This window comes from Hirundo rustica, chromosome 1, assembly GCF_015227805.2.
Source record: "Hirundo rustica isolate bHirRus1 chromosome 1, bHirRus1.pri.v3, whole genome shotgun sequence".
In the NCBI taxonomy this organism is placed as follows: Eukaryota; Metazoa; Chordata; class Aves; order Passeriformes; family Hirundinidae; genus Hirundo; species Hirundo rustica.
Window position 1 is genome coordinate 98,007,176 of NC_053450.1, and position 13,878 is coordinate 98,021,053.

General features: G+C 45.8%; 1 protein-coding gene across 5 annotated transcripts in view; it reads right to left on the bottom strand.

The window, feature by feature from the left end:
• The window catches only part of NFX1 (nuclear transcription factor, X-box binding 1), a 95,334-nt gene that overhangs the window by 64,276 nt on the left and 17,180 nt on the right, over nt 1-13,878 (bottom strand). The gene's annotated exons all lie outside the window — the stretch shown is intronic.

The following is a 13,878-nucleotide window of genomic DNA, read 5'->3' on the forward strand; positions in this document are numbered from 1 at the left end:
AAATAGTACTTTTCTTGTTTCTGTGTTACAGGAGGATGCTGGTAAGCAGTAAAGGCAGAACAGTAAAGTGGAAGAAAAGAGACATTAATGAAGACTTCCCCAATTCGGCATACATCTTGCTATTAAGAATACAAGTCTGAGAGCACTACCAACCACAAAAGCATTTTTATATCTATATATAGACATTAAAAAGAAAAAACTGATTAAATGTTTCTGTCTCTCTTAAATTAATCAGTTCAGTGCTGGTAAATTAATAAAATTGTGATTTTAGAACTATTCTTCACTATTAAGAAATCTGACCAAGATTCATGACAATTTCATGTTATAAAAGCAGAAGGCATTGCAAACAGGAAACTCTATGCATGACAACTGCAGCGTAACGAGAGGTACACCTCGGTTCACCTTCAATTTGATTGAACAACTTATGTTACTTGCCTTAATGTACAATGGAAGTTATTTTCACAAACTGAAATTGTCCAAAGTACAGACTGTCTTGACAGTCTAGAAATGCAAACCTAATGCATGTCTGTCCTTCCCAATACTTCATGCCTATTCACGCCCCTCTTTATCCCAGCTCATATTACTGTGCCACCAAGATTGCTGCAGAGATCTGTACAATTATGGGCTGTGCAGCTTGAGTGGCACAAGGCATATACTCTCACAGTCATGGTCAAGACCAATCTGCATTTCCTGACTGAGAGTTTTTTCTTTTCACTGCTAGAAACCTAAGGATCTCAGAAGAAGCAACTAAGAGAGCTGTTGAAAGTTACAAGCAAAAACCAGCAGTAGAGAAGTAAAAGGCATATTTGCTGACAAAACTGTAAGCACCTTATGTGGCTCCTCTTAAAGCCAGTATATAAATACTATGGGATTCCTTATGAGATTACAGTATAGCATGGTACATTATATGTTGGGGAGGATGAAGCCAGAAAGCCCTATAAATATGATTGCTTAGATTCTGAGAATGAGAAACATGTAAGTGAGATAGAATTGAAAGTAAGTTTTGATGTTTGAGATGTATTAGATACTGGATCTCTGGGAAAACAGTTATGTGACCATCTGAAAGTTACCTGCAGCCAGACCCAGAGGTCAAATGGAATGTTCTGTCTCACCCCTCAATGTATGGTTCATCCCACACCTGTACCCCTCCCCTGAAGTATCAGGTATCTGTAACCCCATTGGCCCAAGGCTTGTTCCAGCCCACCTTGAAGACCCCTGATAAGGGGTCCCGGGGGGCTGGACGGTCTCTTTCTGCTTGCACCCTTCCCCGAGGACTTTCCTCTCTTGGAATTTCCTCTCCCTACTTCTCCCTTCCCCCACCTTCCTAGGCCTTGCCACGAGCTGCAGCCTGGCAGCTCCGAGCAAGGCCTCACATCCCTTACAATAAACCTCATCTTCTAAAACCTAACTTCAGAGATCTCTCGTCTACATTCATCTACACCGTCCTAGAGTCCTCAGCAGCAGGAGGAAGCTATTTCTACAATTGGCGCACAACGTGGAAAACGCCGGACCCAGCCTTTCAAGCTGTGAGAGACTTCCCCATGGACGGTAAATTACCAGTTGTATGCTAATCGGTGTCGTGAGCACAGTATATCGCTGCATGGCAGCGTGAGGCTGGAGCTCTTTAAAGTTGCCGAAGACAAAACCTTGAGCACGACGATCGTTACTAAGTAGCGAACACTCGGAGCTCTGACGAGGTTTTGCCTGGCGTCCCTCGAGCACAGACGGCTGCTGCTGAGCGGCGGCCACTGGGGCTCACGGAGGGAGTTTTGCCGTGGTACGTTGCCACGTGCGTTGAGCGCGTGTGGGCACTGCTTTGCGCTGCCCGCACTGAAACGCCGAGGGGAGGTTGGAGTCCCTGAGCACGGAGGAGCTGTTCCTGAGCAGCGCCTGGAGCCGTGGCTTTGAACGGGACCCCGCGCAGCGTCCTGAGAGCCGACTGGAGTGTCTGGCCAACCCCCACGTCGGATCTCGAGTGAGGACCTGCTTCTGCGACATCGAGGTGAGCTACACTGGTGTAAAAATGGGGCACTGCCATTCTACCCTTGATAGAGATCTCTATAAGAAACTTAAGTATCTTTTACGCTGCAATCACAGTACTTTACATAAGCAAGAGCTGAAAGACCTTTTAGAATGGACTCTAGTTAACTTTCCCAATGCTGACCGTTCAGCCGTCTTTACCAGAGACTTTTGGGACTCAGTTGGAAATAGACTCTTTAATGATATTTCACTGAAGAATTTTGCTGCTGCTGAGCTCGTTCCAGCTTGTAGGGCCCTCGTTGAGATCTTTGCTACAAAAAATGCCTCTGCAGCCACGACATCTAGTCACGCCGCTCCCGGAGATCCCCTCCGCGTGGCCGCCGGTCTGCAGCGGAGCCCGCCCCCCTCCCCCCCCTCGCCGCGCCACGTGGTTTCGGTTTCCGCGGCCCCGCCGAGCGCCGCGGACCCATCCCCCACCCTCGTGGCCGCGGCACCCGTTCCCTCGGCCCCTACGCCCCCACCGGACCCTGCGGCCCCTCCCACCGCGCCCTCGGTCCCGTTTACGGCTAGAATTCCTGTTACCGGGGCTCCCTCCCCCCGCTCCGTTGTGCCGTGCCCCGTCCCCGTCTCTGCCCCTTCGAGCCCGCCCACTGACAGCGTCCCTGCAGTGCTTCTCGCTGCCGGCACGGCGGCAGCCCCGCCCCCTCCATACCACGCGGCCCCGGCTCTACCCCCCCTCCCTGCCGCGAGTTCCGCCGGCCCGCCTGCCATGGCTTTTGCGGCTGTGGTCGCCGCCGTTGCCGGACTCCTCCACAACCAAGCGGCCACAGTCTTGCAAGCAGCACAGAGTCCCCTCGCAGCAGCCGACGCGGCGCTGGCGGCGCAGCCGCTCTCGCCTGTGCCCGCCGCTGCCTCGCCGCCGCCGCCTTTCTACGACCCGGTGGTGCCGGCTGCAGCGGTGCCGGCGCCCGCGGTGCCGCCGGCGCCGGTACCGGCTATCCCTGCAGTTCCCCTTGCGCCCGTCACTCCCCCGCGTGTTCGGGCGCCTGCAGACTGCCCCAGCCCCACGCCGCGGCGGATGCTACAGCCCGTTCCAGTCCCGGCTCCGCGGCGTGCCCTGGCCCTGCCCGCAAGCTACGAGCAGCTCACTCCCGCGGCACAGACGGCGGCTGACTATGCATGCCCTGTCCCCGCTCCGCGGCGAGCCCCGGCCCAGCCTGCGAGTTACCAGCGGCTGAGTGCCGCGGCACGGACGGCGGATGGCCATGCGAGCCCAGTCCCTGCCCCGCGGTGTGTTCTACCCCGTCCCCCCGTCCCTGCCGGAGCAGCAGCTGCACCAGACGCCGCGGCCGCCACCGAGTTCGCTGCGCTGCCCCCTGCCGCAGCCCCTGCGTGTCCTGTGCCCGCAGACTCCTTCGCGTTCCCTCCCGCGGCCCCTGAAACTACCGCTGCTGCGGCTCCCGCGCCCCCGCCGCCTCCCGCGCGCCCCATGCGAGCCGCCGCCATAACGTCCCCCTACACCGAGACTGCGCAGCCCGCGCATGCGCAGTACGCGCCAACCCGCCAAGCCGCATCACCGCCTGTAATACAGCCTGCCAGCTCCCGCAGCCATGCAGAAACCTACGCTCAGCCGGAACTTGTTACAGTGCCATCGCAAATAGTCCACACTGCCGCGCGTGCTGCACAGCCCCCGACGCCACAGACTTCAGCAGTTTCTGCACAACCACAGCCTTCAGCAGCCCTTCCCCCGTCCACGACCCTGCACACAGCACAACAGCAACACGATTCTACAGCGACTTATATGTATCCTTCCGCGCCTCTTCCACCGCCAGACCTACGTGCTACTGTAACAGCTTCATGCCTGACGACTCCTCCCGCGGCTTCAAGTTCCTCTCAGATGTCTTCACTGACAAGCTCTCTGCCTCCTGCATTCCTGCCTGTGCCTCCTGCATTCCTGCCTGTGCCTCCTGCATCTCTGCCTTTGCCGCCGCATCTTGCATCGTGCCCAAGCATGACAGAACCACAGCTTGGCACACAAGCCTTGCAACGAGAAGGGGGAGGATGGAATGTGGCAGCCACTTTAACAAATACAGGACAGACAGAGAACTGTTTTGCCCTTGCAGCTGCCAACTCTCTCAAATCTGAGGATCCACCACCACCAATCCCGATTTTAGAAGGTCCCCAGAAATGTTCTGATGACCTTCAACTGACAGACTGGCATGAAGTCACACGAGAAATTTGCAAAGAAGAAAATCTAAATCCTCTAGCTATGCCTGTGATATTCAGCCAGCAAGCTGGAGGTCCCAGAACATGGACACCTATCCCATCTCAAGACATGAAAGAATTGCAAAAAGTGATAAAGGACAGTGGCATCTGCTCTTCATATTTTAAAGAACTGCTGAAAAATACCCTAGAAAGAACACACCGAACCCTAGAACACATTTTAAGTCAAGTGAAAAGGGGGAAAGCCCAAGTGACACCTCAAAAGAGATTGAAGAAAGCTCAGTATGTTTATCATTTTCTGAACAGCTCTGCAAAAGAGCCTGATCCCCACATTTACAGACATTTCTTGAACACTAAAAAGGTAAAACTGAAAGAACACCCCCCAGTTTCAATTAAAAATTTAAAATCAAGACAGTTAGAAAGACCATATAATCCTGTAACATGGGGGAAGAGGTTTGCATTTGCCTCCACAGAAAGAGGACTCAAGTGGGTTCCAGTGAAGAATGTGAAGCAGTACCACGCATCGAAGCCTGCTGACACACCCACATCAGCCAGTACTTCTGCAAACCAAGAAGCAAGCACCCAGACCTGAGCTGCGCAGAATCACCAGAAGATGATCTGCCAAGAACAGCCCAAGAAAAGACTGGAGTTTTATTGTTTGCATGTTACTTTTGTTCTTTTGTTTTAGTTTTTGTAGTGAAGCTTTACCTAAGTCAACCAAAGATGAATGTCTGAGTTGTTTTAGCCAAGTCTGTAGGCTCTGATACCATCTGTCTATCTGACAGAAGCCCTGAAAAACCTGTTTAGTTAGAGTACATTTTCCAAAAGATTTTGAAGGTTTGTGCTGCATGAATTTGTCTGATCACTCTGTTTCCATTCATAAACAATTGCAAGAATTGAGAGATTTAGCTAGCCAAATTACAATAGATGACCCATCCTGGTTAGACAATTTGTTTGATGGTTTGAGCTTTGCACCTTGGCTAAAGGAACTTTGTAAGATAGGTTTGATCATTCTAATAGTAGTAGTTGTAGTTTTAGTAGCAGTTCACTGCATACTTCAGTGTGTGAAAAAAGTAATGAGTAAGACAGTGTCTAGTGTTTTAGTTGTTAATAAGAACGGGGGAGATGTTGGGGAGGATGAAGCCAGAAAGCCCTATAAATATGATTGCTTAGATTCTGAGAATGAGAAACATGTAAGTGAGATAGAATTGAAAGTAAGTTTTGATGTTTGAGATGTATTAGATACTGGATCTCTGGGAAAACAGTTATGTGACCATCTGAAAGTTACCTGCAGCCAGACCCAGAGGTCAAATGGAATGTTCTGTCTCACCCCTCAATGTATGGTTCATCCCACACCTGTACCCCTCCCCTGAAGTATCAGGTATCTGTAACCCCATTGGCCCAAGGCTTGTTCCAGCCCACCTTGAAGACCCCTGATAAGGGGTCCCGGGGGGCTGGACGGTCTCTTTCTGCTTGCACCCTTCCCCGAGGACTTTCCTCTCTTGGAATTTCCTCTCCCTACTTCTCCCTTCCCCCACCTTCCTAGGCCTTGCCACGAGCTGCAGCCTGGCAGCTCCGAGCAAGGCCTCACATCCCTTACAATAAACCTCATCTTCTAAAACCTAACTTCAGAGATCTCTCGTCTACATTCATCTACACCGTCCTGGAGTCCGCAGCAAGAGGAAGAGGCATATTTCTACAATTATACTTAATAACTGCATTAACAATTCCACTCATTCTTATTCCATGTTATGTTTTCAAAAGCTGTGAAGGCAAGTCTACCCAGAAAGCTTCAGGAGGCCAGCAGACCTCTCCTACCAACAACTCCCCTGGAGCTGGATGTCTGGTCCTCTACAAGCAACAGTTTCCCTAGAGTATAGTGAAGATGCCCAAAAAATAGGAACCCATAAAAAACAGCCTTGCAAGAAATATTTTCTTCTTTACCTTCATTGATTATCTTTGTGTCTTGGTTTTGAAAGACAGTTGTCTGCCAAGGAAAGCTGGAGCCTCCCTTGGAATGGAGAATATAAACTCCCTTCCCTCCAAATTATTATAATTTTGCAATTAGGGGCTTTCAGGCAAAGATATGGGAACAGGAATAAGAGATCTTTACTATGAATATTTTAAAAAAGAAAAAAAAAACAAAAACAAATGCAGTAGTATTAAAAAAACAAGCAAGGAAGCAAACAAAGATCCTGGAAAAAGCCCTGACAGAGTCAGGGATACGACCTGGCACCTTGTTGGTCAGGGTGTTAGAGGCAGTCCAAATAAATCCTCCTGGAGTAACAGATGTGGTTCTGTGAAGTAGAGATGGTCCTGTACAAAGTCAAGTGGTGGCAAGATGGATCAAGTCTTCCTCCAGGATCCAGTGGAAAAACTGGATGCCTTGTGTTCTTCGGTCCCAGCTTTTATCTAGCTAGGAACAGCTAGCTTCTCCCCAACTTGGTGGAGCATCTCACAATGGGATGATGGAATGTATCATGTCACTGGTGGGCCCTTATGGCCCATTATCAGAAGATGTCCCCCTGGAGGATGGAGGGGTGGTGAAAGAGATAAGAAACAGTGCCCCACCTGGTTTTAATGGCTGGGCCATTATCAGAAGGCATCCACCACCCCCCTCCCTCCTAGGGTTACAAGAAAAGGATAAAACATCTCTCAAAAAACAGCTTTCAACAGATGAAACAGAATGCACATTTTTAGGTTACATAATCCAATACACTTTGCTCAAAGCACATTAATATATGTTTACTCATAAGGGACATGCATGGTCACCTTCCTCCAAAATTAAAAGTAATAAAAATTATGTTCCAGGATTCATGCACAATTACAGTTGTACCGAATGATGGCAGGTTGACTCCTCACATACACATTTGTAAGAAGTGGTCCTGTAAATCCTGATTACTAAACAAAGAGGTTACATGAGAATGTGGATGATCCGACAGAAAGAACATTCCACGTTGATGAACCTTCTCATGAACAGAAGTGAAGTAGGCAGAACTCCAACCAAAGACACCAAAAGGACAGTCGTATAATCAGAATCAAGACACCTCATTCCCTTTTACTAGAGACTGTTTTAGTAATTGTTATCTCTCCTTTCTGGGATAAAAAAGTTTCTTTACTTGAAACTATTTACCAAAATTTTTGGTAATTTCTATTCCAACCACTGAAACTCAGAACTCTAGAAATGCTGCGTTAGAGGTCAGCACTGAACTGGTACAGACATAGTACACTTGGTAGTGCAGCCCAAGGGCAGAATAGCAAGAGATGGTTGTAATAACTCAAATATCTCCAATTTTTCCAGTCAAAATGAAAATACCTGTGTGAAAAGTGCATATTATATGGCTCTACGCAAGATATTTACTATGTGTATTATGTTGTATTGATTGTTAATGTTGTATTAATATTTTGATAGTATGGTAAATGTAGTTTTGTAGTTAAAATGTAGTTTTTATATACCAACCACAGGAAAACGTAAATCTTTCAGAGAAAAAAAGAATTTACTACTTCCTTATCAGAAGAGACCAACTTCTCCTGCCTTGCTCAGCCCTGAAGACACCATAGAGATTAAAGGAAAAAAGTGACACTAACCAGAGACAATTCTTTGTTTGAATGGAATTTATGCATCATGTATAAAATGTATGAATATTCAACAGGCTATTGCTTTCAAGAGATAATCCTTTGTTAACGGGAGTCCTTCTTCAGAGCTTTTTTGCTCAGGGAGGCACCCAGACGTCTGTAACTTTGTTTTTATTGTCTCGTATTGTCCTAATCCTAATTGTTCAATTTTTTACTCTAATTCTATTTTTATAACCATCTTATTTACTATTAAACTTTCAAAATTTTAAAAACAAGTGATTGGCGTTTTTCACATCTGTTAAACTATCTTCTCTACAAAGAAAGGACAAATTTACTTAAATATTTGTTCTATCAATTTAAGGGCGCAAGTTAAACACCACTTAAACATTAGTTTTAAAAAGAAGTGGAAGAAGGAAGGGGGCAAGTGACAAAAATTTCCTCTTTATAAACAAAGACCTTGTGTGCAGGGCAGGTATTTTTGTCAAACTGACCGTAGCTATGCGATACCTTAAGGTCACATTCCTTCAAGACATAATTAAAAATGTTAGTAAAATGCTTGCTTTCTTACAGGAAACTATCTTTCCACATGATGGCAAAGTGATGCCCAGCAGAGCTCCTACTCCTGACCAGGACATCTCTAAGATACAACAAAAATCCATTCTCTAATTCTGAGTGCTTCTGAATCTACATTGCAGAAATAAAGATGGGGGAAATGTGTGTTAATGTCTTCACAAATGACTCCATCTGGAAGAATGGGTGAGGGGTCATAACAAACCTAATGATATGAGAAATGGGTATTAATGTCTTCACAAATGATTCCATCTGAAAGGACCAATCAGGTTCTGGAAGAATGGGTGTGGGGGTCACTAAAAACATCAAGCCACCCAAGTTTGTTGCAGAGTCAAGCACAGCTTGAACTTCTGAACTTTGGGGGAAAACCAACAGGCCTAATAGACTTATGAATATTGGCTTCTCCACCTAGGATGGGGTTACAGCTAGTTTTAATGGTCATACAATGTGTGATGGGGGTGGGGGCAGTTCACACGTTCAATGCGGAATATTTAAGTAGGCAGTTTGGGAATCTTTACCTTCCTAGCACCTCAACCCAATGGGGAAAGGAGGATGGCCACATGCAGCTGGGAGTTTAGGATAAAAGGAGGCTGCATCCTCCACTCAAGAGACCCCATAGTGGTATGGCCTAGTGGACTCTCTCCCTTCATTTGAATAAAGTTGCAAGACTCCTCTATCTCCTTTATGAACACCAGCTTTTCACAGCATGATTTTCAGCACGGCAGGGAGTCAAGCAAAGCACCCACTGGCTCACTGCTGCTGTCCACTGTGAAAGAGCTTTGGTCTCAGCATGGTGTTGAAAGTATAACTGCCAGAGGGTCTCGTGAATGAGAAGACTGGGAAGGTTCTTTAACGCACCAGAGAAAACAGACCAAGAAGAGAGTGATGCCTTATGACTCCCCACAGATCATCAGGAGACTCTTTCACTCTACTTGGCCAAACCAGCTGTCATTTTTCAGGAGACTGTAAAGACAATAGAAGGCAAAGAAGTTTCTAAAGAAACACAGCTCAAGAAGAGAGATACTATAGAGTGTGAGAAGACTGTTACAGAAACCTAGTTCTAGAACTAGTTTCTGGAACCTAGAAATCTAGACCTAAGACAGTTTATTGCTTCTTCTCATCCAAGAACATAGAGCCTTAAGCACGTTTTATCACACTAACATAGTAATCCAGAATACATCACTTTCCTTTTCAACCGCACCCACCTTTGCATCAACATCAATCTGATGGCCTGCTGTGGATCTCAAAATTCAGACAATAACACGGGCATTACATCAGTGAGTTTGGTACAAGCAAAACGTACGCACAATGCATTAACAAGCACAAATTAAAAAGGAGAGCGGTACACTCCTGTTTTTCACTTCCATTAAGTGTTCTGCTACATAGTGTCCCAGCACTTAACTAGTGTTGGTGTCCCAGGGCTTCTACCCTGGTAATGCCTTGCTTTCATTAATGTTGAAGCTTCCCCTTGCTGAGCATTGTGCCTTGCCCCCAAAGGATCCATACCTACTTTTCTCTTGTAACAGACACAAATCACTGTTGTTCTGGAAGACGGAACTATATGAGACACCCTTGAGGAATGTTATCTACTTCATCCAAGTATTCAGGATTTTTCTGATCCAATTCTGTGATCATAAAAAATTGTGAGAAATTATGCACATGCACACACACACACTTTTAGCCTTCTACTATGAACCACTAAGCTTAAGACCTGCTGCTGCAAGGCCCTATATGGAGGGCCATTTTCACTGAAACACTGTTGGAGGTCATGATTTATCCTTTTTTCTCCTCATCCTTCTCTCATGGATTTTTGTCCCATTTGTTGCTAAGAAAAAATAATGACTGATACTTAAGAGAGACAAAAGAAATGGCCAAGGTAGGGGAAGGGTTTGGCTGGCTACTCTCTTACCTGAGGGGCTTTCTCTTGGGAAGGGCAAAGGTACTGCAAGATTTTTGCTGGGGGCTGAGTGGCTTAGTTTAGCCCCTAGCTCTCTCTCACTCCTGGCACCCAACAAGGGCAGCTGAGCTGCAGCTTACTCTGGGGAGAATTCACTGCCACTGCAGCACCCAGCCCTGCACTGCTTCTTCCTTACTGTGGGTGAGCCTTTGCTCTTAAGAGCAGCCATTGAACTGGGAACTTACTAACATCTGATCTGATTGGAAAGGACCCTCACCATTGCAATGTATGTCCTAAAGTTAATTCGTGTTAAAAGATATAAGATGTAATTCACCCCCTGTAAATATAAGTTTTCTTTCTAATCAAGTATACTACAGGTTAACTGAGACTAAAGCTGCACGGAGAGGGGTACAAAGAATTTCCTTCGCCAGAGATTACACAGGAGGGACACGAGAAACTATGTTAAGAATTACACGAAAAGGGACACGAGGACACCTCTGCCGGGAATCGTTAAAAAGAGAACAAAGACAACGGAAAAGGGAGATGGAGAATCCGGAGAACCAATGATTACATCAGATCGATATCTCATCCGTCTCCTCCCGACATTAACATTTCTACACAGCACCTGGACACAGCAATCAAGGACATTGTCTTCCAGAGCAAATCCATTCAGACACACCAGAACCCAAACATGAATATCTAATGAGGCTGCCTCAGAAGAGGGAATCTCGGAGTCCCGATTTTCTCTCAGCGATCCAGTGTATAAAAAGAGACAGCTCCAAGCCAGAAATGTGAACTTGGGGGGGTGACATACTGACAGAGTGTGTTACCGCGTTCACCCAGTGCCGAAACCCGGGGTTCGACACTGTCCCTTTAATTGTGGCTATCAGAGACTGTTATTCTGTCTCACAATAAAATTCTAAATTTTGATTTATAGAATTTGGTCTATCGTATTTATTACACCATCTATCCAGGTGCCCCAGAGGAAAATCCAGGACTCTGACCCCATTCCCAGAGGGCGCATCTCCCTGGCTGCGTGAGGCAGCTGCTAAAGAAAAGTCCAGGTGCCACTGCCCAGCTCCACTGCTTTCTGCTGCTGCCTCAGGCATTTTTGCTACACTCCAACCAGTACCATTTGTCCACTGTGATGGGTATTTTGAGATAAATTCGAGTTCTATATGTTATAAACTATAAACTGTATTACAAGCAGAGGGTTCCCACCAAATGGTGGAAACTCTCCTGCTTGCCAAGACTGATTTGCAATCGTAGAGACTCCAGACAATAGAAGGGCAAAGCCCAGATTAGCAACCAAAAGGAATGGCCAAACAGGAGATGTCCCATCCATCAAGGAAGAGCCACCTGCCTCCTCTGGTGATTAACACATGATACCAATCTAGAAGAGGAAGACCCAGAGATGTTGCTATCAGCATCCCAATGCCGACTTTCTGGAATTCCATTCAGGCGCCTGATTCTGCCGAGAAGAAGCATTCAGAACCAAGCGGTCAGAGAAAGAAAACACATGAATATGTGTTGCAGATACAAACTAACAAAATTCTGCCTCGGGGGAGAAAAACTGTATAAAACCTGCCCATTGGATCTAGGCGATTGTGAATAGGAGAAGACTGGTTCATTCGTGACCGTCTCTGCATTCACCCAACTTTGATAACCCGGGATTGAGGTTGTCTCTTTTATTGTGGCTATTTCAGATGGTTATTTTTAAAATGGCAAAGTAAAATTACTTTATATTAAAATTGGCTATTGATTGTCTTTAACATCCACAAAACGCCTTTTAGCCCCTGCGAAGGCTGTGAAGTTTTCTGTTATATTTTGTTTGTGACCCCAGGGGCTGTGCTTGCTTCTGCCATCCCAGCTGCCTCTCCAAGGTCCCTGCTACAGTCCATTTTACCATCCACCCTGCCCACCATTACCACTTGTGCCACAATGTCCCCTGCAGCCACAGGGGAATCATTGTACCTGCCCAGGAGCCAACAGCGACCCTGCCGGGTGTGACAGTAACTACACCAAAGAGGAAAGTGCCTGCAGCCAAGAAAAGGCTGTCACTGGGTTTCTGGTTCTGTTTGTTGTTGCTGCCATTGTTGTTGTTTGTTTGCCTTTATACACTAGTATAAGTTATTCCTTTTTCCCTACACCTTTGCCTGAAAGCCCCTAAGTTTCAAAAGTTGTAATAATTTGGAGGGAAGGGGGTCATATTTTCCATTCCAGGGGAGGTTCCTGTTTCTTTGACAGACCTGTCTTTCAAATCAGGACACACTCAGTTGCGTCAAAAACATAAAATGAACATTCAAAACTCATCTTATTAGCAAAATAGGCTGGAAGTGAAACATACCAGTGAAAAGTTTGGTTGCTGAATTAGCTATTTTGGAATTCATTAGAGCATTTGCAAAATCAAAGGAAATTGTGTCCAAAAATAAAATTAAAAAAAACCAACTTTTTTTCCTCCCCCTTCCAAAACCAAGCAAATTATGGAGTAAGGTGGATTACACTGTCCCATTTCTCCTACAGCAGACAATAATAACTGCCAGGATTCCAGTGAATTCCTCATTATCCAAAGCCTGAAATGTAGAACATATACTGAAACAACCTATGGTAAAACAAATACACTCTCAAGTACAAAATCTATACAAGATAGGATAGCAGAGCCTTGCAGGTCAAGAAATATGTACCAGTGTCTTTACTGGAGCCATGGTATCAGTTCTACTGAGGCCACAACCTTTAACTTCAGTTAATGATTAGCTCTAGTTCTCTCATATGCAGAATGCAGTAACATACAGTACACAAATTCTTACACGAAAAGCAAACGGCCCAAAATGTTCCTATTCAAATGCTTTCAGGATTCAAGCATCTATAGTTACTGTCTTGAAAAATAAAAGCACCCTTAAGCAAGCAGCTACTCTTTTCTCAAGGTGTAAGCTGTTCCAGGGAGATAAATCAACTCCAAAAAAGATGAGTCACCCAACAGTCACTCGGTTTGGCTTATAAAGTTTGCCAATAAAGTTTGGTTTTTAACCTCCTGAGAATGTTGCATTTCTCCGGTATGCCCTCCTCAGGGTAAAGCAATACCCCAAGCCCATTTGAAATACACTCACCAAGTGAGAACTAGGGCTCACCACCAGCCCTACCCAGAACTTTGACTATGTATCTTCTGTAAAAAGAACTCTGCAACCAACCTCTCCCTTGCAGATTTATAGTCTGTAAGAACTTCTGTCAAACATTTGGAACTAGGTGACACTCTATTTCCTCAGTCTGCTCAGAGAGATACAGAAAGACACACAAAGAATGGCAAACACTGAACAACCAAGGTACAGGAAAAGTCTACTTCAAGATTATCACCTTCAGAAACATTACCCAACTGAACTGAGCCACAGCTGCAATTCAGCCTTAGCTTACATCAAAGGATTCAAAGCACATAACGTACTGGTTTAAGAGTTTCAAAAAGGACTCTGAAACAGCTAAAGCTGATAACAAAGGCTGAAGCTTTCTATTTTCTCTGAATTCCCCTTCATTGCATGGCATGAGGGATGAATTTAAGGAATATTTTATCTGAGAAACAAACAAAAAAAGTGGTTGAGTAAAAGGCCACAACTAATGCATGCACTGATTTCATTAAATTA